Source organism: Callorhinus ursinus, unplaced genomic scaffold, assembly GCF_003265705.2.
Source record: "Callorhinus ursinus isolate GAN/ISIS: 27379988/994484 unplaced genomic scaffold, GSC_fseal_2.0 scaffold12, whole genome shotgun sequence".
Classification (NCBI taxonomy): Eukaryota; Metazoa; Chordata; class Mammalia; order Carnivora; family Otariidae; genus Callorhinus; species Callorhinus ursinus.
Genome location: NW_027397074.1, coordinates 20,476,360 through 20,502,430, shown reverse-complemented (window position 1 = coordinate 20,502,430; position 26,071 = coordinate 20,476,360). Strand labels below are relative to the sequence as shown.

At 37.6% G+C, this 26,071-nt stretch overlaps 1 long non-coding RNA gene and 1 pseudogene across 1 annotated transcript in view; one reads left to right on the top strand and one right to left on the bottom strand.

Moving 5' to 3' along the window:
• LOC141373858 (uncharacterized) overlaps nt 1–26,071 on the top strand; it is a 145,045-nt gene that overhangs the window by 40,162 nt on the left and 78,812 nt on the right. The window lies entirely within an intron of this gene.
• Nucleotides 15,688–16,055, bottom strand: LOC112825298 (chromobox protein homolog 3-like; annotated as a pseudogene).

Below are 26,071 nucleotides of genomic sequence, written 5' to 3'. Positions count from 1 at the left end.
CTTCCTTCCTTCACTCCCTCTCTCCCACTCTTTTTCTTGTTCTTGTTCTTCTTCTGTTTATAAAGTTTTCTTTTTGTCTTTAAATCAAAACCGTGTGTGTGTGTGTGCATTTGTGTGTTGGGGGGTAGGCTTTTTAAAGGGGTTTTCCAGTATTTACTTTATGAAAATTTTTTTAAGTTTTTCTCTAACTTTTAATGAAAGCCAAATGTTAGAAATAGTAATTAAAATGTTTACATTGAAGTAGATTGCTAGATCTGCAGTGTAGCCAAGCCTGCCAGCTTTTGATAAATTAGAATGAGCTACACAGGCTGGTCTTTTTTTTTTTTTTCTAAAATGCCACAGTGTCCAGAAAGCACTTCCACCCCACACACCACCCTTGTTTCAGATCAGATGAACTGAGCAAAGAAAATGCCTCCCAACAAGGCAAATTACCCTCTGTATCAAAAGAAACCGGAAGATGTTATCAATGAGAGGGAAGGCTTTAGAGAGCATGAACATCAGGATTTGATGTAAAGTGTGATCTTTGGGCTTTTACCAAACTGCCCTTCATTAGGGGAAACATCATTCCAGGTCATTCATGTGACTGTCATTATACCTTGATCAGTCCAGTTTCCAAGGACACATTTCAGAAAATAAAAACAGAAAGGGAGGCAAGGAACCTTTCCTAGCTTCATTTCCCGTAAATGCCCTATGTAAAAAGCTTTCCCAGACCCCCAGAAGCACTTGTTTCACATGCTCCTGAGTGAATAAACCTTCTGTAGTCTGGAAACATATCATTTTGAAAAGTTTCCACACTTTCTGGTGCCACAGACTTCTGGCAAAATATCTATGGAGCCTTCACATAATCCCCCATGCAGCACTGCCTTCTTAACGAAATAAAGGAATTGCCAGTGAGCAAACCTTGCTGGTTGCCCTCCATATTTAAATCAGACCTTCTGATCAAGGAATAAACCATTCCACACTTCCCCAGAATTTGCAATGTGTTGAGAAATTATCATGTAGATTTGTGGTGCTTAACACTGGCCACACATGGAGATTATCTGGAGAGCTTTGAAAAATTTGTTGCCTGTGATCCACACCTAGAGACCTGGGAAGGACAGGTCATCAGTATTTATTGAAAGCATTCACACACACTCCCTCCCACTAATTCTGATAGATAGCTGGACTAACAACTACTGGCTATTGAAGGATTTCCAATATTTAGAACTCTGTGTTTTCATTGTTGTGAGATCTTCTTTACTGTCGCCCACTAACTTAACTAACTTAAGCCTCTCATTTGGCCAAATCAGTTTCATTATGTATGGTAGGGTCAGAAACTTGAAACTCTTGTTTTTCAAGTGATCTTTAGGTATACATGTCCTTACCATGTCTGTGGAATGTTCTAAGTTTCTCTAGTGGTAGCCAGGTTCTTCAAAAGAACGAGATATAACTTGATTATTTTGGAAATATTCAGTAAGTCTAGGTGTTAATATATAAATAGTTTTCAAGTCCATGTTTAGCACCTTAAAAATCTATCATTCATTGTATAAAAAAACCAAAAATGGCCAAAGACTCATTCTCAGATATTAGAGGGCTTCTTCTCTCAAGGAAACTCAGTGAGAGAAACACAGGTTTTAGTTTGGTTTACATATGTGTGTGTGTGTGTGTGTGTGTGTGATTTAGATTTTGTTAAAAAGAAAAAAAAAGTATCAGCAATATTGTCCACACTTTTATAAACATGAAAAACTATATAGCCTTATGAAGGTAAGAGTCATACAAATAAAATGTGTCTTAATGCTGCTGCTGCTGCATTTGTGGCAGATTAATTAAATAAACCATGCCAATCCATTTATGCTTAAGCAAACCAAAAAATGATGTTCTCTCCCACAATAATCATAATCCTTTTCGAATTCCATCTGAAAAGCTGTAAGAGAAAAATTTTAAAGGCAAATTTTTTAATGAAATAAAAGGTTTGGGTTTTTTTGTAAAGATTCCCACGGTTTGAGTTTTGCTGATTGCACACTCATGATGTAGTTCAACATTTCCTCTGCCCTCCATATTTCCGCAAATTGGAAGCTGGATCCAGAGGCTTGATCAGACTCAGGTTGTACACCTTTGGCAAGTTCATAGGTGGTGATGTATTCTTTTATCAGGAGGCACATGATCTAGCTCTTTCTGTGATGTAAGTAGCCTTTGATGCTTGATGCCTAGATACATGAATTGATTAGGGATTGAAAGATGGTGATATTCTACCTTTATCATCTTTTACATTTATTGGCTGCAATACTTATATAAAGAAAAATACTTCTTTCATCTACTTTAGATTACTCAATAGTATAATTCATACAGAAAAGACAGGTAATTTCTTGATTCTTTCCTCTTATTTACCAGTGTTCAAAATAATTAATTGATTCTTTATCATCATTCAAGGGTGACTAATTAGGGGTTTTGTTCAGATTATTATGAACCCATGAATTTAAACACATTTGATTGTTCTGGTTGTTTTTATCAGACTGCTCCCATGTGTATCAAGCTACCCGTCCAGTGTTTTAAAGACAATGGTTGATACCTATGCCAGATACGTATTTATTTATTATGTCTTTTCTTGTATGTACCATCAAAAGGTTGGAGTTGGATAGATTTGCTAATCCTTGATAACACAACTTTGATAAAACCTAGTTTTATGAACCTGTCATTCTCATTTGTGCTAAATAAAATGACAACTCTTCCAAATACTGGAAAACATACAATATCACAAATCCATTCTAAGTTGGCCATTCTCTAAAAAAATACACATAATTTTCAACTTCACTCAAGTAAGTAAATAAGTCAATTATCAGTTAATTAATTAATCTTAGTGCCTAAGAGTCATGGAAAGAGAAATATGAGCTATTCAACCAGCAGAGGGAGTACAAGTTAACTGACAAATCCAACCTCCCAAACTCTGCTTTCCTATTGGTGAAATCACTGATAATGTTTTGGAGAGAAGGAAGATACCAGGAACAAGACAGGACATATCTGTGCTTCCCTGCTCTCTGTTGGATGCAAAGAAACAACACTGATTCTTAATGAAGGGAAAATACAACAATAAGGGGAAAAAAGTATTCCCCTGAATTTCATCAGAGCCTTCTTTCTCAGAATTCAATACGTCATTGCCTATAGCCTGATTGATAACTGTCTTGGTGGATTAAAAAGGAGGAAGATATGATTACCTCTCTCTTTGTAAATTTAAACAATAGAGGCATCCAGAGGTGATATGAATTCTCTATGGTCACATCAATTCAGAAGTAGAGGCAAAATTTAATATAAATCATCCAAGTCCCATCCCAGCTTTTCTCATGGGGCATCTATCAATGACAACTATTTTAAAGGGAAAGAAGTTACAAAAATATTTTGCAGGTTTTCTGCTTGCCTCTGCTAATAATGATCTAGTCAAGGCAAGAATAAGAGCTTGAGAATATAGAACACATGAGCGCTCCCTGATTTCTTTGCAAATTTTCCTCTGGGGTTGGTGCGTTAATTTCTAATCAGTCTGAGTCAATAACATATGGTTGTCAGTGCCATTGTTGACTCTCAGGATTTCTTGTCTCAGTCCCATAGTTCCTAAAGCTTGGGGCTTGGGGTCACTGGCAGGGGTTTCGATTTGGGGCTTTCTATGTTTACACAATAGGGCAAGTCAATATCTCTCCTGTATCAGTGAATTCTGGACTAAACTGATCTATCAAGCATTGTAGACAAATGAAGACCTTTAGGGTTGGAAAGAAGGCTCTCTGAAAGTCTCCTCTGCTTTTACATTTCATTGAATCCACACACTCTCACTTGCTCCCCACAGAGATCTGAATGCAGCTGAATAAGAAAGGAAGAAAAGTCTCATGAGAAGAATGGAATGCTCTTACAATATTTTTAGGCTACAGTGTATACTGAATTCCATTCACACGGTCCTGCAGGAGGTTTGGCCCATCTTCACAGAGCATGCCCCAACTCCTGCTTATTGCAACAGATATGTACATTTCTCAAGGACTGACAATAATTAAAGAAAAAACAAACTGGGAGGTTCTTTGCATAGGATTGTTGAGGCAGACTTTCCCTTTTTTCTTTTGTTGATACCTGTTTTATAAAAAAGGATGATAAAATGGTGTTGGAGAGTTCAAATTTCTCTCCAGCTTGATGGACTCCTAATTGTATACCTAATTCAAACCAATTTTGGAGATAATGGGGCTACTTCTAACTTTCCAAGAAGCTAATAAAAAGACTAAGAAGTTTTTGAAAAATCGACCATCATTTTTAAAGAAATAAAATTAATGTGGAAATAACTGTTTTATGAAAAAAATGAAAATTTTTCCTTGGAGACACAGGTTGAATAAATGAGGACTTCTTGGTGGAGGCCATAAATGAATGAGTTCCATTCTTGCTTTCATTGAACTCAAAGGGTGCAGGTTTCTACTTGCGTGTTCATTTGCCTTTATTCTGTGAATCTAATTTGTCTATCCCACATCAACAGACAGCAGGGCCTCCTGAAGTCCATTCCTTCCCAGCCCAGGAGGCCTCAAACTAGAGGCAAGACTTCAATCACTTCCAAGTGTTCTAAGACACCCAAGTCTGTGTTAAGCTCATTTAGCTGTGTGAAATACTGAGTTAATGAAGTCAAAGTCATTGGTTCAGATATACATAAGATGATTCTGCTAATCTTGTCCTCCCATGTGTCAAATAAATACATTATTACCAAACATATCTATCCCCACTGGCATTGTATATCCATTACTCACTAAGAGGAGAGGGTAGGTAGATACGGATGGAGACAGATTGTACTAAACTTGCCTCAGCCATTTATAGCTGTGTGAACTTATGTAGATTTTTTAATGCTTCTGTTTCCACACCATAATAATAGCAACTACCTCGTAGGGTTGTTGTAAGGATTTAGTAGATTATTCATGTTATGTGTTTAACACAAAGATAGGTACATAGAAAATGCTCAATAAGTGTTATTTTAATTTCAACAATGCTGTTGGTATAGTTGTTGTTATTACTGTTGTTCTTGTTGGACATTTTAAAGCCTGAGTTCCAATGTGCTAATTGTCCATAAGTACATATATGTTATTATATGTATATTATAGCTCAAGTTCCTTTAGCATTGATACATACTGGCTTTAAAACTCAGATCCACAAGGTACACAGAATCCAGAGATGGCAATAAACATTCATGAAAGCACAAGAGAGGCAGTAAACCTCTACTGTCAGAGCCACTTCACATATCACACACTTAAATCAACTAACAAAGCTGACCAGCAAGTAACTCACTGGTGCTCACTATGACTTTTCAACCTACTGAGGATGTCTTCTAGTGATGAAGCTTAAACAGATATTAGTAATGAGGAGTGTGGGTATAAAGAGAGACATGAAAAATATGGTCTCCCCTCCTAACAAATACAGAGTACAGCCATTTATCTGTTTTGCCTTTTGGGAGAAAAAAAGAAATGAATTAGAAGAGTTTTCTGTTTTGTTTTCATTTGTCCTCTTTTAAAAATAAAACATGACATTAGTTATAGAAGTCACAAAAGTCCAACAAGGGAATGAATAATTCCCTGATAGTTTAGAGAAGTATCAATATCTATTTCAGATCATTCCCATACCATTTTCAAGTGCACATCGACACAACTTAAATGCAGTCAATAATTTTTCACTCTTCTTTAGCTTGGGTGTGTAGCCTAGCTGAGAAGTACATCTTTAAGAAAGATGGAAAAAGAGACTATTCCAAGTACTTGTTTACATTATAGTAGAAGCAGTGACAAAAGGCGAGCAGTCATGAATACTATTAAAAATACCAATTTCTAGACAATTCCTCCTCTAAGCGATTCTGATTCAGTAAGAATGGGGGAGCACCCAGGAATCTCTGTTTTCAACACTTGTTCTGTGATTCTTACGATCTGACACATCGGGGACATCAATCATCTGTAGCTTCTGCTTGCCCGGCATCTCTTCTTTCTTCTGATAAAAGCACCTCAATTTTCCTTTGAGAAAGCCCTCCTCCCCAGCTCTCAACTCCTGTGGGAGGTCGGGGCTGATCCCACCACCGGCTCCATAGGCGGTCTCGGTCCCAGGCCTGTTCAATCATTCTAATCAATCAATATCTCTGCTCACACTGGTTCAGAGATAGGTGTAAAACTGAATCCTGGAATGTTGAAACCATTGAAAAGAAGAGCTCTTTTTTCTCTGGCTTTAGGAAAATTTATCCACCTGAAAAAGAAGCCAACACCAAGATGGAATAAATAGAAAAAGGAAAGAGAGATTGATACAGAGAGAGAGAAAAAGAGAAAGAGAGAATGAGAGTGAACATCTAGATGACTTTGTTTAGATTCCCAGATTCAGGCAATTTTTGTTTTCAGGAAGAAACGCAATGACAGCAATCAAAGAAACAAAATGGAAATAGAACTCAAAGTTTACAAATTCAGATGGAAATGTAAAAGACTTAAGCTATATGACCCATTAATGACTATTTTCTAAGAGTTTATTAAATAAGACATAGGAAACTATGGTGATCAGATATACAACATAAGAATGAGTGTATTGTGGGTTTTTTCTTAAATATTTTTAAAGTTTATTTATTTAAGTAATAAATAAACCAATGTGGGGCTTGAACTCATGATCCAGAGATCAAGAGTCACATGCTCCTCGGACTGAGCTAGTCAGGTACCCCAAGAGTGTATTGTGGTTTTTATAGAGTTTTTCAAACAAGAAAATTGCATTTAAAATGAAATGGCAAAATTCAGATGTAGTATGTCAAAAAAAATATGTGTGTATATATGTATATGTATATACATATATACACATAATAACAGAGCTCCCAAATACATGAAGCAAAAACAGATAGAAATGAAGAAAGAAAAACACAGTTTAATAATAATAATTGGAAATTCCAATATCCCATTTTAAATAATAAATAGAACAAATAGAAGATCAACAAGGAAAGAGAAAACAATGTTATACACCAAATAGAACTAACATATATCTATAGAACAATCTAAACAACAACAGAATACACATTCTTCTCAAGCACACGTGAAATAGTCTCCATTATAGACCATATATTAGGGCACAAAACAAATCTAAATAAATTTAAAGGATTGAAATAATACAAAGGATGATCTCTAACCACAATAAATTGAAATCAGAAATTAGGAACAGAAGAAAATTTGGGAAATTCACAAATATGTAGAAATTAAACAACTCACTGCTAAAGAATCAATAGGTAAAAGACTAAACCAAAAGCAAAATTAAAAATACTTCAAGGTGAATGAAAATGAAAACAGAACATGTCCAAATTTAGGAAATGCAGCTAAAGCAGCATTTAAAGAGAAATTTATAGCGATAAACACTGGTTAAAAAAGAAAAGTCTCAAATCAATAACCTAACTTTTCAGTTCAAGAAACTGGAAAAAGAAGAGGAACTATATGCAAAGAAAACAGAAGGAAGAAAATAATAATGATTAGAGCAAAAATAAATGAACTAAAGGATAGAAAAACAAATAAAATCAATGAATGTTTGTTCTTTGAAAACATCATCAAAATTGGCAAACCTTTAGTCAAACAACCAAAAAAAGAGAAGACTCAGATGATTTTTTTTCCTTTTTTATGACTCAGATGATTTTTTTAAAATATTTATTTATTTATTTTAGAGAGAGAGAGTGCAGGGGCGAGGGGCAGAGAGAGGGGGAGAGAGTCTTAAGTAGACTCTTTGCTGACCATGGAGCCTGACGTAGAGCTCAATCTCACGACCCTGATATCATGATCTGAGCTGAAATCAAGAGTCAGAGGCTTAACTGACTACACCACGCAGGTGCCTCTAAAAATAAGATTTTAAAATAGTAATTACTTTCTGACCTATAGAAATAGGAAGAATTATAAGGGGATACTATGAATTATTGTATGTCAACAAATTAGATAACCCAGTTGAGATTATCACCAATCGTTCACAAATTCTTTCAAAAAATAAGAAAGGAGGAAACACTTCCAAATTCAGTCTATGAGGTCAGTTTTACTCTGCTACCAAAACCAGACAAAGTCTTCATGAGAAAACAAAAAATTCCTCAACAAAAATACCAGCAAACTGAATCCAACAACATGTCAGGATTATATACCATAACCAAGTAAAATGGATCCCAGTGAGGCTCAACATATAAAAATCAATCAATCTAATATATCATACTAATGGAAGAAAATACAAAACCACATGACTGTCTCAAATGATGCAGGAAAAGTAGTTGGCAAAATTCAACACTCTTTAAGGACTAAAAAAAAAAAACCAACCTCAACAAATTAGAAATAAAAGGCAGCTTCCCCAACCTGATAAAGAACATCTATGAAAATTCACAGCTAATATCATTTTTGGTGGTGAAATCATTTTGCTGACCATAATTCCATCAAAGAATACATTGAAAATGCTGCAAGCCCTGGAGTTTTCTAGGTCAAGGTTTCAGATTTTATTCTGATCTTGATGAGAAGTCATTACAGGAATTTCAAGCACGGGAGGGTTATGATTTGATTTTTATTTTTATAAAAAGTACTCTGGTTACCACATACCCATTCCACTTGGATTCCATTTGACCTGGGGGTAGAGAATAGGAGAAAGCCCTGGTATGGTTAGCAGAGTATGGAAATAGTCCAGAAGAGAGATTCTGGTGGGTGGGATGAAAGGGTACAGTGGAAACAGAGAAAAGCAGAAGTTTTCAGAATACTTTTAGAGGTAAAGTCAGTGGGATTTGAAATGGGTTCAGATGTGAGGATGAGTGAGGAAGGAGAAGAATCAATGTTGACTCCTAGAATTTTGGCTTCAGCAATTAGGTAAATGGTGATGCCATATACTGAAAAAAAAAAAAAAAGACCCAGTGGGGTTGTACTTGAAATAGAAAAATAAAAGTTTTATTTGGTCCATGTTAAATTGAAGATACCCATTTAAAATTAATGTGGAGATGTCTAATACGGACTTAGATACATAATTTGGGGCTCAGAAGAGAAGTCGGAGCTGAACATAAAAATTTGGAAATCATCAGCATACAGTGTTTAAAGCCATGGGATTAATGAGGTTGATTTGAAGAACTGCATAAATAGAGCAAAGAAGGAAGACCAAGATAGAGCCCTGGATTGCTCATACCTATAGCATGCAGACACAGGAGAAGATGGAGTTCACAAAGGAGACTAAGAAAAGTAGCCCGTGAAATAGAAGGAAACCAGGAGAGTATGGTGTCATGGACTCCAAGAAAAGTAACTGTTTCATGAAGGAAGATGAATACGTTCTCGGGATCTACTGTACAACATTGTGCCTGTAGATAAAAATACCATATCCTATACTTTAAAAATTGGTTAAGAGGGTAGATCTCGGGTTAAGTGTTCTTACCACAATAAATTTTTTAAAAAGATCTTACTTATTTATTTGAGGAGAGCATGAGAGAGAGAGAGAGAGAGCATGCACGCACAAGCAGTGGGGAGGGGCATAGGGAGGGGGAGAAGCAGACTCCCCACTGAGCAGGGAGCCCAATGTGGGGCTCGATCCTGGGACTCCAGGATCATGACCTGAGCCAAAGGCAGATGCTTGACCGACTGAGCCACCCAGGTGCCCCCGCAATAATTTTTTTTTAATAAATAAATATTTTTTTTTTAGAAAAAAGGAAGTGGTGATCAATTTTGCTGAATACTGCTGAGAGTGCAAGCAAAAAAGGAATGGTAGAATGGCCCCCAATGTTTAATTTGCAGTGGTTATCAATAATCTTGACAAGCACAGAGTCAATGATGTTATAGGGACAGATGTCCAGTTGAGGTCTGTTAGGGAAGAATGTGAGTTGAAAAAGTAAAGGCAGCAACTCTAGATAAGTCTGAAGAAAATGTTAATGAAGAGGAGCAGAAAGACAGGACAGAAATTCAAAGGACAGGACCTGAGAGCGAATAATTACAGAAACTAAGTCACCAGCAAGCATCTGGAATACCGTGGAAGTCTTTGACCAGGCTGTCTTTTGATGTGGGCCAAGACACATCATCCATAGCAAAGAGTAGGAAGTTGTAGGAGTCACGAGGCAAGTTTTCATGGTAGACGATAAGGGAGTTCCTGTCTAAATGCTTCTACTTTCCCAATAAATATAAGCTTACAGGAAGCAGGAAGGTCATGGAGAGACTGAGAAGAAAAAAAAGATAACAGTTTCAAAGAGAAGGAGTGAAATGATCACTTGGGAATTGCTATGGACTGAATTGTGTCTCCCCTGAATTTTTATGTTGAAGCCCTAACCATCAGTGTGACTCTATCTAGAGATAGGGTCTTTAGGAGCTAATTAAGGTGAAATGAGGCCATAAATGTGGGACACTGACATGACAGTGTAAGGAGAGAGAGGGGGAGGGAGACAGAGAAGGAGGGAGAAAATCTGTGCCATGTGAAGACATAGCGAGAAGGCAGCCATCTGCAAACCAGGAAGGATGCGCTCACCAGATACTGGAATTAGCCAACATTGATCTTAGACTCCCTGCGTTTGGAACTATGAGAAATTAATTTCTGTGTTTAAGCCACTCAATCTATGGCATTTTTTATCTTAATGGCCTGAGCAGACAAAGATAGGAACGTAGGAAGGTGAAAATATTATTAAAGTTGAGTGAGATTCTGGACATGTTGAGTGCCCAGCTTAGATTTGCAGCTATGGAGCTTCAAGAGAGACCAAGACACACAGTTAGTTGTGTGTGTCTTTGGGGGGTGGGGGTTCCAGCCACTTCAGCTGCTCAGATGCTAGCACAGCATCAGCAGACAGATGGGTTTAACCCAGATCATGACTTTGGAAGACAAGTCCAGCCAAGAGAAGACAGAGAATTAAGGGTATTCATAAGACACTATTTAGGTGAGATGAGACAAAAATATTGATGATGACAACTTTAGAAATAAGTTCCTCTGCCTCCTCTCTGATATGAAGATGAGCTTTCTTAAGAGAGCTTAGGCTAGATATTCTTTACCCATATTTGCAGTGCAGTATATAAAATTTTGAACCTATTGCCATATTAATATCAAATAGTGTCATTACAACTGATAGTGCATCACTTTTAAATAATCATTGATGCAATTCATGTGTATTTTGCACTGCAAACTCCCAAATAGATTGGAAATCCAGGTAGACAAGAATCAAGTGAGTACATATTTGTTTAAGAAACTCTTTCAGAAGAGAACTTTGGGTAACTCTATCTCTCCTCATCCATTAGATTTTTCACTTCTAACATTATTTTTTTTCTCTTCAGAGTTTAATATGTTTGATCTCAGACTGGTATCGGTATACATAAAAGGAAGTGAAATTTTACAGATGAAATTTTGCCTTGAAAATTAAACTATGTTCCAGTCTTCCTTCCTGTCCAAATTTTGAGCTAACATCCTGAAAATGAAAATCATTTCTAGACTCCATGAATGCCCTAATCCTAAATTCTTCCTGAATTGTGAAGTGGAAAATTAAATCATTTTTGTTGGAAAACTCCCTGTTCAATGGGTCCAGATCAACACTCAGATGATGTCAGCAAATGTTACATTTTTTTTCAATTATGAAATGAATTATGGGGCGCTAGCTAACCACAGTCAGTCATTAAATAAAGCTATTTTTGCTGATACATTGTTGTCCTGCCAGAAAACACAGGTGTTTTGTTTTTAAAGAAGTTTTAAAAAATTGCTTCAAGAAAAGATTGCATTAACAATCCTTCAGCACAAGCAATATAAGAGCATAAATAAGAAGGTGCCATTTGTAGCGAATTTGTGTGGCAAGGGTAGAGATTGTATTTTCACACACGAAATAAAGAGCTGCTTTATGTCCATGGAATTGAAACATTTGGGCTGTGATGTACGAAGACAGTGATATATGACCATGCATATTTAAACACATCTATACACAGAGTCTTAAGAGTTGAATGAAAGGCACCTTATAAACATGAATTATTATCGTGAACAAACTTCCTCGGACTGGTATTTTCAAAGAATGTTAGTTCACTCATTCTATGATGATTCCTGAGGGTTTCAAATTCCTAGTCTCAAAAATGATGGCATGTAGGGCGCCTGGGTGGCTCAGTCGGTTAAGCGACTGCCTTCGGCTCAGGTCATGATCCTGGAGTCCCGGGATCGAGTCCCTCATCGGGCTCCCTGCTCGGCGGGGAGTCTGCTTCTCCCTCTGACCCTCTGCCCTCTCGTGCTCTCTATCTCTCATTCTCTCTCTCTCAAATAAATAAATAAAAAGAATCTAAAAAAAAAATGATGGCATGTACATCCGTCAATAACAAACATGTACTTGTTAATAGGGGAACTAGAACCGTACTTTGATTTGGAGGCAGTTATTTGAAAGACGAATGAGCATAACATTTTTTAATTGACCTAACAGTCATAATGATGATTTTTAATCATTTTGCTTTTTCAGTAATAACTTTACACTTATTCATTTTTTCTCTTTCAATCAACTGTCTTCAATTTACATATCTCCAAATCGTTTCTAAACTAAGCAGCTGCTTTCAGTTGCTTCATCTAGGAATTTGATTATCTCATAAACTATGACATCCTGGATCATGCATTAATGGCATGCTTATGGAATGAAGCAGTTTTCTGTTTCAAAATGACTTTTTTCCTCTGTGTGTGCAAGACAGTATAAATGGCACATATCTATAATCCTCAGAACTCAAAAACTAATGCAACAATCAACTTCTCATCTGGGTTAAAACTATGTTTAAGAAGAACAATGATCTATTGATAAGCATACCTTAATAAACTGCTGTTGGAAATAAATCCTAGGGTTTAAGTTTTGAAAATGCCATTTTAAATGTATTCTAAAATCCATTTCCAAGAACTAAATTGCCCAGGTTTTATTTCAGAGTTCCTAAATTCTTTTATTGCAGACTTTAGAAAAATCTCCTCCTCAAAGTAATTATGGACATCTCATTTTTGAATACTGATAGCAGGATTCTTCAAATTTTCAAGAATGTCTTAAAAACACATTTTAATCAATATTCCATTTAGAATTTCACTAATTAGTTATTCACAAATATGTGGAATTCACCTGAGGTACAAAAACTTTTTTAAAATATTGAAAAGACTTAAATTATTTGTGAAACAATTATTCCTCATACAAAATTGAATGATTCAATAATAGCCTAGTAGAGAGAACCATGAGTTAGCTGTTGTTCAACTAAATATTAAGGACAATTTGTAAAATGAGAGAACTCAGATCAATGACCAGATTTTATACTATGGTGACATGATTAAAAAAAAAACCCAACATTATTTTTCTCTGAACATGTAACTCCTACATCACTTAATTCTTTCGATTTTAAGGGTGGCAAATTCTGTCGTCAAGTGTAATTGGCAATATGTTGTTCTTAATCAAAGGTTCAGGCTAAATGACCATGTAACAAAAGTTTTATATAAAAATATAGCATATAACTAGATACATAATAGATATGTAACATATATGCACATGTATATAACAACTTTCAAAGAAGTTCAGTGCCCAGGTGAGCTACTAAAACTCACTTAACCACAAATAAGTGGTTAAACACTATCATCCTAGTATTCTAGAACTTAATCTACATGTATGACAATGTTCCCAAGGAAAAACAGATATATAATAATTCTTGTCTCTGGTGACTAAAACTTTGTTCTTAGGTATAAGACTTTCCTTACTACTCCCTGTTCCATTTGCCGCCCCTGACCCTAGGCAGGCAATGGGGACTTCCCATAGTTTCCCAATGATGGTAGCCTCTAAGGCCTGATGACCCAGTTGAGGAGGTGCAGAGTTTGTAAAGGGTGAACTCCAGAAGGCTGAAGAGTTATGATGGAGTGACCAGTGGTTTTCCTCAAAATTCCAGGGAAATTTTAGGGGAGGTGGGCACACACAAAATACTTAACTACCTAAAGATAAATTTGCAAGCTGATAGATTAAAGGGTGAGATTATTCCCATAGCAGAAGAATTATAATGGGTCCCAGGAACATTTGAAGAATACATTTTCAAATGTTTGCTTATAACTCTTTAAATAATTAACAAAGGAGGACATCAAAAGCTAAAATGTTAGAAACTACTGATGATTTTCAAAAGTAAAACTCACGTATTCATTTTTTAAAATAAAACTATTGACCACTGTTCACCACTATTTATAATAAACAATATACAGTTGGAGAGCATTCTCATTACTACGAAGTTATGTTTTTCCAGGCTTCTGCTGAACCAGTAACCCAAATACTGAAAAGGTTGAGCCCACATGTAAAGAATGAGTTGTGGGTAAAGTAAAACATGCAGATCAATAGTTTAGATTACAAAAGTTTGTTCACTTATCCATTCCAGCCGATCCTAAATTGCCAACATCTCTGGTCATCTGATTAGGTTTCCACAAACTAAGTCTTACACATTAACCTTTTGGTGGTTATAGCACAGAGATTTCAACTCCTAGTAAAGGAAAGTTTTGCTAGAAGGAATCTTTAGATGTCCATTTAACTAAGTCTTGCTTGGCTAGTTAAAACACACCAGGATTTGTCTAGTATTCTCTTCTGGGGGTGGGGGGAGTTTGTTGGTACTGATCAAATTTTCCTGTGAGGGGGTTTGCAAATAAACTTGCATTTATATGACTGTAGATATAGATATGAATTCTGATAAGGCCATTTTTAAATTGTCCAATTTGAGTTGTCTACAATACATTTAAGTTGTTTAATTAACGACAGAATCATCTATTTAATTTGAAATATTAAGACGTCAGGAAAAATTTTCCATGTAGCTAGAAGTGATTTATTTCTCAGGTTGCTTAGAGTGATGGCATTCCAAAAACACGAGCTTGTCGATGGTTGTGAAAGGGTGTTTTTGTTTTGGCTTTGGTGAAAGTTAAAAAAAAGAAAACCATCTACATGTGTATTTTATGTGTATGCCCACAAAAAAAGACAAACAAAAAATCTCAGACTGGTCCTTAGGCATATATGAGTTAAACAAAAATTCTGATTGAGTAATGACCATGGAGATCTTCCCCAACATTTAGAAAAAGCTGTTCTCTAATCCAGAGGAAATAGTGTACCATGGTATCAAATGTTCTTTCCTGATAAAAGAAGCAACTAAGAAAGTTTTATTTGTCCAAAGCAACCAGTGCTACGGATAAAACCCCAACTCCCACAATACTACTTCAGAACAAAAATATTAAATTTGGCTTTCATTAGAATATAGTTATTTCTTCACACTAATAAATCAAAAATTAAGACCCAGATTTTACGTATAATCAAATAAATAATTATATAATATAATTGCATATATAGTTGAGAACAATTATTGAGCTTCATTTTCCAGACAAGAATGCCAAGGTAGTCTCTCTTCATAAAAAGGAATTGCAGTTTTTTTTTACAATAGTATTACTTTAAAAAAATATTTTATTTTTTTGAGAGAGAGAGAGCAGGAGAGAGAGTGAGAGAGAGAGAGAGCATGAGCAGGGAGGAGGTGTAGAGGGAGAAGCAGACTCCTCGCTGAGCAGGGAGCCCGATGCAGGGCTCGATCCCAGGACCCTGGGATCATGACCCGAGCCAAAGGCAGACGATTAACCAACTAAGCCACCCAGGAACCCTAAAAAGGGATTGCAGTTTGACAACATTTCATATATGCCTCTTTTGCTGATACTAAGTCTGCCTCATCTGATCGTCCCATATCATGAGAAACATTAAGTCTCCACTGCTGACTGTGACCCCCATTATTCATTGGAGATCCTGACCTCTGGCAAAGCCTCTTGTTTTGTCAGCAATAGCTCTTTCTCTGATTTGCTATCATCAGATTCACTGACAGATAAAGATCTTCTTTGTGTACCATCTTTTTCTTTACCCAGTTCTTTGATAATTAAGAAATATTTTGATGAACTCTGGACAATCTGTTTCTTCAAGTTGTCCGTCCGTATTGTCCGCATGCCTATCACCTTCCACTTGAGGAAATACCCCTCTCCCTTCCCAGTCACTACACGTCGTCTGTCCTGTGCTTTTTCCACCACAAGTTCTTCAGGACTTTTTGACTGTTTCCATTCTGGTTCTTTCCCATTTTTAGCAGCATAGTTTTATCAGAGGCCATGTTTTGTTACAAACCTGAAAAGCTATTATTCTCCCTCTCCTAGATGCCTCGAGGTGTGACACTTCTTCAGCCTATTTGGAGCTCACGCTCCATTTTATTTTTAATTTTCATGTTACTGGACATCTTTTTTTAAGATTTATTTATTTACTTAGAGAGAGAGAGAGAGAGAGGCGGGGAAGGGCAGAGGGAGAAAGAGTCTCAAGTCTCCACTCAGAGCAGAGCCTGATGCAGGGCCGGTCTCACGACTCTGAGATCACAACCTGAGCCAAAATCAAGAGTCGACGCTCAACCAACTGTGCCACCCAGGTGTCCTTGGATATCTTATTTTTAATTTTCATGTTTTAGGCTGTAAGGTACAATCCCAGTGTCCTGGCAAAGCAAGATATGAGGGCTACCTTGGATCTCGTCATCTCTCCTTTGGCCCTAGCCCCACGCCCCCGGCCATATCACACATCACTGCACACAACATCCAGTCACTGCTTTTGTCCACACAGGCAGAAAAGCAGAATGGAGGGCTCTTAGGACATGTGTCCCTCATATTCTGGGGATAGTAATAAAGTCATTTTTATGCAGAGAGCTCTCCCAATTCCTCAGACCCCTTTGACCATCACTCTCACAGGCCTCGCTCCCTCCTCCACCCTCATGCTGCAGGCCTCCCTCTACCCTGGTTTTCTTTCTGATTCAAGGCTCACCACTGACTGGACAGAAACCTGAGGAATTATGTACATTTCCCAGGAATACCCGTGTGCATCTGCTCTCCTTTTCTCATCAGGACATCTTTGGTGAACATTTCCTGACAGAGCTGTGCTGGGAATGGCCCCGGGGAATTTATCCTTCTTGTCTTTGACCTTGTTTTCTCAAGAGACTGCTAGGGGTCAAATGATAAAGGTAAGCAAACTCCTGAAGCTTCAGAAAACATATTCATATGGAGGTTTTTTCCTGCTTTGTCGAAGATTAATAGACCATATCGTTGTGGGTTCATTTCTGGGTTCTCTATTCTGTTCCATTGATCTATGTGTCTATTTTTGTGCCAGTACCATACTGTCTTGATGATGACAGCTTTGTAATATAACTTGAAGTCCAGAATTGTGGTGCTTCTGGCTTTGCTTTGTTTTTTCAAGGTTACTTTGGCTATTCGGAGTCTTTTGTAGTCCCATACGAATTTTAGGATTGTTTGTTCTAGCTCTGTGAAAAATGCTGCTGGTATTTTGATCAGGATTCCATTAAATGTGTAGATTGCTTTGGGTAGCATGGACATTTTAACAACGTTTGTTCTTCTGGCCCATGAGCATGGAATGTCTTTCCATTTCTTTATGCCCTCTTCAATTTCTTTCATTGGTGTTTCATAATTTTCAGAGTACAGGTCTTTCACCTCCTTGTTTGGGTGTATTCCTAGGTATATTATGGGTTTGGGTACAATTGTAAATGGGGTGTTTCTTAATTTCCCTTTGTGCCGGTTCATAATAAGGAGGCATTTCTAGGCTGTGTAGCATAGGCTGGCTACAGGCTACAGCTGCTGTAACTGCCTTTCTGGCACATTCAGCACCCCAACTAAAACTCCTCAGCATTTGGTAGCGTGTTACTGGGCAAGCAGTGCAAGAAAAGATGCTATGTGGCTCAGTTAGACTGATAAAGTTTCTAAAAATGTTTGTATCAATGAGTTCCCCGTGTGGGAAGGAATCTTTTAAAAGAGCATTTACTAGGTTTTTGTCTGCTCATGAAAGTAATGGAAGCTCAACTTTAGAAAAGCCCCAAAAGCATAAGAAGGAAAATAAAAATCATCTGTCATTCCACCTCACAGAGACAACTGATGTTAACATTTTAAAGTATTTCCTCTCAGCTGTGAGAGACAAGAGAGAGAGTTACCACAATTGGGATCGTGTTAAATTATAAATGCATGTTGTACACGGATAGAAATGCATTTTTCATAGCTTACTTTTTTTATTTAACACTGCAGCATTCATTTAACATTCATTTAACATTTAATATGAATGGACTGTTATAAATCAGAACTGTACTTGTCTCTAAAAATTATCACCATTTTCTGATGACATTAACTACTCTTCAAAAGCATGATTTTTAAAAGCTATAGTGTTCAAAAAATTTACTTTTATGTAACATAATTCTCTGACTTTTGAACATACATGTTCTTTCTTTTATTGTAACAGTTTTACTGAAGTATCATAAACTGCACATATTTAAGGTATACAGTTTATAAGTTATGATTTATGAATGTACCTGTGAAACCTCACCACAATCAAGACAATGAACATGTGCCTCACCCAGAAAACAAGAGTTTTGTTTTTTTTTTAAGATTTTATTTATTTATTTGAGAGAGAGAGACAGGAGACAGGGGAGGGTCAAAGGGAGAAGCAGACTCCCTGCTGAGCAGGGAGCCCGATTCAGGACTCCATCCTGGGACTCCAGGATCATGACCTGAGCCAAAGGCAGACATTTAAACAACTGAGCCACCCAGGCACCCAACAAGAGTTTTCTTGTGCTCTTTAGTAATCCCTCCCTCCTGCCCTTTCCCCCCCTACCACTGTCTCCAGGCAACCTCATATCTGCTGTCTGTCGTGCTAAATAGGTTTGGATTTTCTAGACTATTTTATGAATGAAACAATACACTGTGTACCCTCTTTTGTCTGACTTCTTTCACTCATCGTAAGTGTTTGAGATTCATCTGCTGCTGTGCAATCAGTAGTTTATTTCCTTTTATTGCCGAGCAGTATTCCATTGTATGGATATACCATAGTGTATTTATCCATTCACCTGTTGATAGGCATTGTTGTTTCCGGTTGTTGGTTATTATAAATAAAACTGCTATGAACATTGCATGTGTCTTTGTGTAGCCATGTATATGTTTTTCTTTTAGATAGTCTACACAAAGACTTCTACACAAATGTTTAGCATCTGAGGATGAAATGTCTTGGTCATATGATGTGTGCGTGTGTGTGTGTGTGTGTGTGTGTGTGTGTGTTTAAGATTTATTTGTTTATTTGAGAGAGAGAGCAAGAGGAGGGGCAGAGAAAGAGAAAGGGAGAATCCCAAGTAGACTCCCCACTGAGCACAGACTCCCACACAGGGCTCAATCTCATGACCCTGAGATCACAATCCAAGTAGAAATCAAGAGTCAGACACCCAACCAATTGAGCCACCCAGGCACCCTGAGTGTGTGTGTCTAAGAAACTACCAAACTGTTTTCCAAAGTAGTTGAACCATTTCCATCCCCACCAGCAGTTCAGGGGAGTTCCAATTCTCCACATCCTTGCCGGCACCTGGTATGTTCAGTCTTTTAAATTTTAGATATTCTAAAAGGTATATGGTGGTATCTCATTGTGGTTTTATTTTTTATGTCCCTGATGACTGACTAATAATGTTGAATATCCTCATGTCCTTAACTCAATTGGTTGAACAGATTTCTCACATCTTAAATCAGGTTTAACCTAAAACGATGATTTTCAGTCGCAGAAGAATACTTCAAAATGTAAGTTCTTAGAACATTCCTTCTTTAGTGATACACTTCTGCCATTTTGTCTCATTCCTATTCAAAGCACTCAAGGATGCAGTATAAATAAAAGATTAATGTTATTAATAGATGATTATCAGGTGATGATGATGATGATTTAAAAGTCTTACCTAATCATCAGGTGGACAGCTCCAAAACAAATATATTTTAAGGAAGAACATCACCATTCTGCATACTGACTACCATTTCTAAAAGGCCAAAGATCCCAAGGTCATGGCAGTTATGATATTACTTTATGCCTTTCCTCAGAAATCTCCCCATTTCTTCAAGGTGAATTTTACTTAGCAGTTCTGATATGGGTCTCTCATCACTTCTGGCTCATTTCTCCCAACCTATTTCTTCCTCAAACTAGTTACCCCACCCTATTTTACCCCCAACCCATTCTCCCTTCTCTCAACAGATGGTCTGTTTCTTCTATCATCAAGAATATCATCTATCGGCTATAATTTCTACTCTCTTCTTTTCCTCAATTTATGAACACATCTACTTCTGCACTCATGCTTTCCTCCTTTGCCTTGTGTAAGAAACACATACTTCTCGTCTTATCTAAGGCCAGCACTGCCTCTAATACTCTGGATCTTTCTCCTCAAAATCTGTAGGCATCAGTATTGAGTACTTGTCTCTTTCTTGTATCTTTAAGTCTTGCCTAACCATTGACTCCTTTCCTTCTGCATCCAAACCTACTTAAGATTCTTGCAGCTTAAGATCAAACTCTCCCTCCATTTTGTGTTCTTCAGATAAAACCTTCCTTCCCTTCAGAGCCAAACTCCCAGAAAACACAGATTACCCCTGCTGCAAAATGGCCCCAGTTCACCCCTTGGCCTATTTTTGCTCAGGACATCAAAGGTCCCCTAAAGGTCAGAGCCACTGGACCTGCCCCAGCCCGATCTTACATGACACGGTAGCTGCTTTTGATCCTGTTGATCCTGCTTTTGATCCTTCATTTGGTTTCTCTTCCACGTCTCTCAACAATTCTGTGCCACAATTCTCTTAAAATTGTTGAAGTGGTTTCTGTTATCTGCACCTGAATTCTAAATGATCCCGCCTCCTTCTACACTTTATACTGCAAGAGGACTAAGCAAACTCTGTACTGCCTCCACACACCACGCTCATACTTCCCAAGCTCTGTTTACAGTGTTACTTCCACCTGGGAGGCCTTTCTCTCCTGATTTGCTGAGGTCACTTTAGTGAAATGGGAAACTTTGCACACAATTAAGGAGCTGTCAAAGAACTATGGTAGGTAAGTGTGTCCTTGGGCTTGGAAAGCTAGAAGTTTCCCTGTACCATTTCTCCTAAATCTTTTTCCTGTTCCTGATTTACCAGTGACAACATGTCACCTCAATCATCAGTTCCTTATACATCCACAAAATTCTGGCTGATTTTCCATGGCTAGCTACCATCCAATTACTATCTCTTCTTTTAAAAAAAATATGTTTTTAATTCCATTTCTATTTGTCTACCTCAAATTCCTAGGAGCAAACCAAAAATAAAAATCTCTGAGAAATACCTATTGTTGTCCCAGAAATCCATTTTCTATGGTATTCATGGAAACCTTCAACAGCACAAAGAGAAATAGAAGTGACTAGAGGCTTTTTGGAAAATACAAAATGAATTCTTTCATTCAATTCCCTGTGACCATGAACCTGAAGATTTCATTCCTGTGAAGAGCTAGATCTCTCAAGATCATGACACGGCCTCTGTTGTATGTGAAATTAAAATTGACTTTTCACTGAGTAGTAGAACATTCGTGCTAGAAGGAATTCTAGCAACCATACCTTTCCCTCTATGAATGAGGAGACAGAGACTGAGAAGAGAGAAACACCATACCTATAAAAGTCTAGCACACTTATGGCAGAGCTGTGTCCCCTAATGCCAATTAAAGTATCATTTTCACTATTTTTCAATGCCTTTCTTTTTCAACATTTGCAATACTGATTAATGGTCTACAAACTTCAGTTGTTAAACTATTCATTTTGGAGCAACTGAGAAATGGAGAATTTTACACAATGCAAGCGAAAGCAAAGAACAACATATTCAAAACCTGGAAACCAGATGACCCTTTTCAAATAATCGCTCATTCTATCTTAGGCTGGGAGGGAGCAGACCTTGGAGAATTAGTACATGATACAGGACAATTTAATTCAATCTCGTCTTCTATCTCTGCTGAGCTGGAATAGGCAGACTTTCCAGTGACTGCTTAGATTCAAAGCTATCCTTCGTATGTACTAAAACATGAGTCTCTGACTTCTCTCATTTCAAATGTATTTTGGGCTTTCCACAAGGGTTTCCAAATATGTATTATTTCTCAACTGAATTAACATAGCCATCAGTATGTGAGGCCTCTTGCTTACCCAAGTAAAAAGTAAATCTCTTTCAATCAGACCTGTTTTATCACCTTTCCCACTGCCTGATTTTGGAGCTTCCTCACTACCTAGGCATCAAGACAAGATCGATAATAATTTGTGAACCTCCACAAGTTAAGAAACTGGAAAAGAGCCAGGTAAAGTAACTTGGCACTGTCCCAGATGCTCACATGCAATCTCATACATATTGGTCCCTTAGAGGATCAAGCCTGAACTGACACCCCAAAGCTGAGGGGTAGGTCACCATCAGACTCCAACTCAGATAGCAGTTTTTACAGATCTAACGACTGTTGCTCAACTGGGTGTCCATGGAAACTAAAAAATTGGTTTGTTGCCTAGAGAAGTGGAAAGAAAACCAAGTCATTTGGTTTCTATGTGGTTTCTATGAAGCTAAGGAAATTTTTTGGCAAATGATAAAAACAAGGATGGCTAAAGCTACATGATTCCCTTGGTCAATTCTTGATCTTATCAGGAAATATTCCCTATGTTTATTATTCAAAAATATGAAAATATTCTAAATGAAGGAGTACCAGATTCTCAGGTTATTTGATTTTTGGCTGAATTGGAAACAATTCTTTAAAAGAGTGACCAATATATGCAACAAAATCTAATAGGTTAAAAAGTCCTTGGATTCATTACATATGGAAAATGTTTCTCATCCACAAATTCAACAGAGTTCCAAGTATGAAAGAAAAAGCTAGTATTTAATAAGGGTGGAGGAGACTGAAACACCTATTCATTAATCCTATGGAAATATTTGTCACTCATATGTGGTTTAGGGAATTGGGTAAAAATAGCAACTTCCTAAGAATTTGTTCATCTGGTCATAGACCTTTATCTATCTGAGCAAGTAAATATGACATAACAGTAGACAGGGGACTTGTACAATGAACCCATGATAAACAGGGATGCAGAGGTGACAACTTAGCACATGTGGGCATGATTTGATAGCATCTGTTGGCTTGCCATCAGATCAGAAACAACCCCTGGCACAAAACTAGCCAGGCCAAGAAAGGTGGTATACATGAGTTACAACCGAGAGTTGGCCTGACCTTAGCTGGTCAGAATTTAGGATAATTAATACTACTTTTTAGCATGTCTTAGAATACTTAGAAGAAATACCTATAAAAATTCAACTTCAAACAGGAAAAATAAAAATTGGTTTTATCCATGAGTCATGAGCTAACATGCCCACAGGGCCAAGTAAGAAATGGAAATCAATATATGGAACTGAGTAGAAACAAAACAATAGCACTAGTGTGATGATAAATATCATTGACACAGAGGCTCAGGGTTGGAGAATAGCAGGAAGTAATGATGAAAACTGTAGCAAAGTATGGAACACATTTCTTCTCAGAAGGGAACAGTCACGGTTCCAGTCTAGATATTTGATGCCACAGCTTCACATGTTGCAAAGGAGGCTAGTTTTCGCTTGCCCACGTCTTGCTGGAGTCCCCACAATGATCTATTTATTTAAGGAAAGAATATTAAAAGGGATGTGGACCCCACCAACTATAACAAATTCATAAATCTTTAAAATTGCTGTGTAACTTGGTACAACGAACAAATTTGTATGAAACAATGTAATTTTGCCTAAATTTATACACTGCTAAAAATATATATGTATACAAACACACAGTGCGTGCACACACATGCGTGCACACACACACACACGCACTGGTTCATGGCCTAGAGATAAAGGAAAGCTGACTTGGTTAAAACACCAAAAATTGAAATATGGGCTCTCAGTCCAGTGTGGAGGAGGAAGATGTTCTCCGGCTTCACTTTCTTCCTTCATGTTCCTGGGCCTTCTCCTATGTGTGTCTTGGCTTTGTGTTTTGGGTTTAAGTCATCAAGAGGTTACAGTAAAGGAGCACCTGGGATGATTGCTTATTCTCCTCCGCCTATAGAAGAGTTATTCATTACAAGCTGTCCCACCTCATTCATATTATCTCCCAATCCGAGATCTTCCCTGGTTTATCAGTGCCTTTGAAACAAAGTCCCAATTCCTTGGTTCAGGTCTCAGTGAGCTTTCCATATGGGCTCCACTACCGCACACACCTTCACCTTTCACCTGACCCTCCTCTTCACAATCCCTGGTGACCTACAGCCACAGTGCTCTCTTTTAGCTCAGTATCATGTTACTCTGTTCCTCTGCATCAAAACACCTACTTGGCCTTTAAGATCCACTTAAAATCTTAAGTAGGAATCCCTCCTAGACCAGACCAATCCAAGAAGATATCTCTCTCCTCTAAATTTCACAGGCAATCATAATAACAATGATGGTGGTCCCAGCTGGAATCTGTGTTAAATGCTCTATTTGCTTTACCTTATTCACTCCTAGCCCCTGCTTCTCTCTGAAACAGATCCTATTTTTTATCCCCATTCTACAGGTGAATAATAGGTGAGGGTTCCGGGAAACAGAGATATGTAAACTAGTGATCTATTTACTGATAGAAAAATAGGGGCTCCTGGGGGTTCAGTCGGTTAAGTGCCTGCCTTGGGCTCAGGTCATGATCATGGAGTCCTGGGGTCAAGCCCTGTGTCTGGTTCCCTGCTCAGTGGAGTCTGCTTCTCCCTCTGCCCCTCCCCCTGCCTGTGCACTCTCTCTCTCTCTCTTATTATATCCTGATAAAGCTGTATAAAAAAAAATATTTCTAAAACCCATAAAGTTGGCTTAGAAATTTTTAATTTGGAATTTTCACTTAAATGAAAAACTGTTAAGTGTAACATAAACATTTATTGAGATGATCTGGATGACCAGCCTATAACCACCACCAGGAAATCTTAGGTCCCATACTCTGTTCTTTACAATCTCATTCTCACCACATGAAAAGCCAATAGGCCTCAAAGTAAATAGCACAAATTAGAGGTTGAGAGTCATTTAAGTAGCGAAAAATGGTGGGAGCACCCAGCCATCACACAGTGTATGGTAATAAATTGGGAAACCAGGCTCACAGAACCCACCCGCAGGAGCTGGGACCACATTTACCCTGGTGTGCATCTACTGTGGGTTCCTGGTCTGTCCGTACCTCTCGTTAGCTATCAGCAGTGAGAGTAATAGCAAACCTCCTGTAAAGGATTTGTTATAAAACAACTCTCTTAGAGTCTTTAATATTGTTTTGGGGGTATATTCAAATGATTGGGATTCAAATGATCTTATGAAAAACAAGATCATTAAGAGGAAAACTAATGATATTTATAATGATAATAATAATGATTCAAACCATGGTATGTAGTGCTCAAAATCAAAAGTTCAAGTTTACATAAAGATTTCTTTCCCGTACTGAACCCAAAGTTCAAACAGACCATCCATCACATCACTGTTTTGCGATTTTATTTGTAGTAGATTCCTAAATTTGTCTTTGTTGTGTTATTTGAATAAGAGCTCTAAGTATTGTGAGTTTAAATCTAACTTGATCACTACCTATAAGTATGATATTAAAAATAATTGACGTCAGCATTAGAAGTCCATGTAAATTATTTTCCTCTAGAAAGGTTCTACACGGGGCGCCTGGGTGGCTCAGTTGTTAAGCATCTGCCTTCGGCTCAGGTCATGATCCCGGAGTCCTGGGATCGAACCCTACTTTGCGCTCCCCAGGGAGCCTGCTTCTCCCTCTCCCACTCCCCCTGCTTGTGTTTCCTCTCTTGCTATCTCTCTCTCTCTTCAAATAAATAAATAAAATCTTTAAAAATAAATAAATAAATAATAAAAAAATAAAAAGGATCTACACATTTCTTTGTTGTGAGGATTCGGTGAGGCAGTTTGTGGATCTACACATTTCTTTGTTGTGAGGATTCAGTGAGGCAGTTTGTAAAGTGCTAAGGCAAGAAATGGAGATTTTAGGGGTGCCTGGGTGGCTCAGTAGTTGGGTGTCGGACTCTTGATTTTCAGCTCAGGTTATGATCTCAGGGTCACAAGATCAAGTCCTGTATTAAGCTCTGTGCTCAGCAGGGAGTCAACCTCAATTAACTAGAATGTTGGAGACTGATGTGTTTTAAATAACCAGAAATTCAGTCTTCAGTTTCAAGACTTCTTGGAAACATCTGTTAAGGTATTTGGGATGCTTTTCCCATTGTAGAAGATAATTTCGCCTTTATTTTATGACTTAGAAACTGTCAGT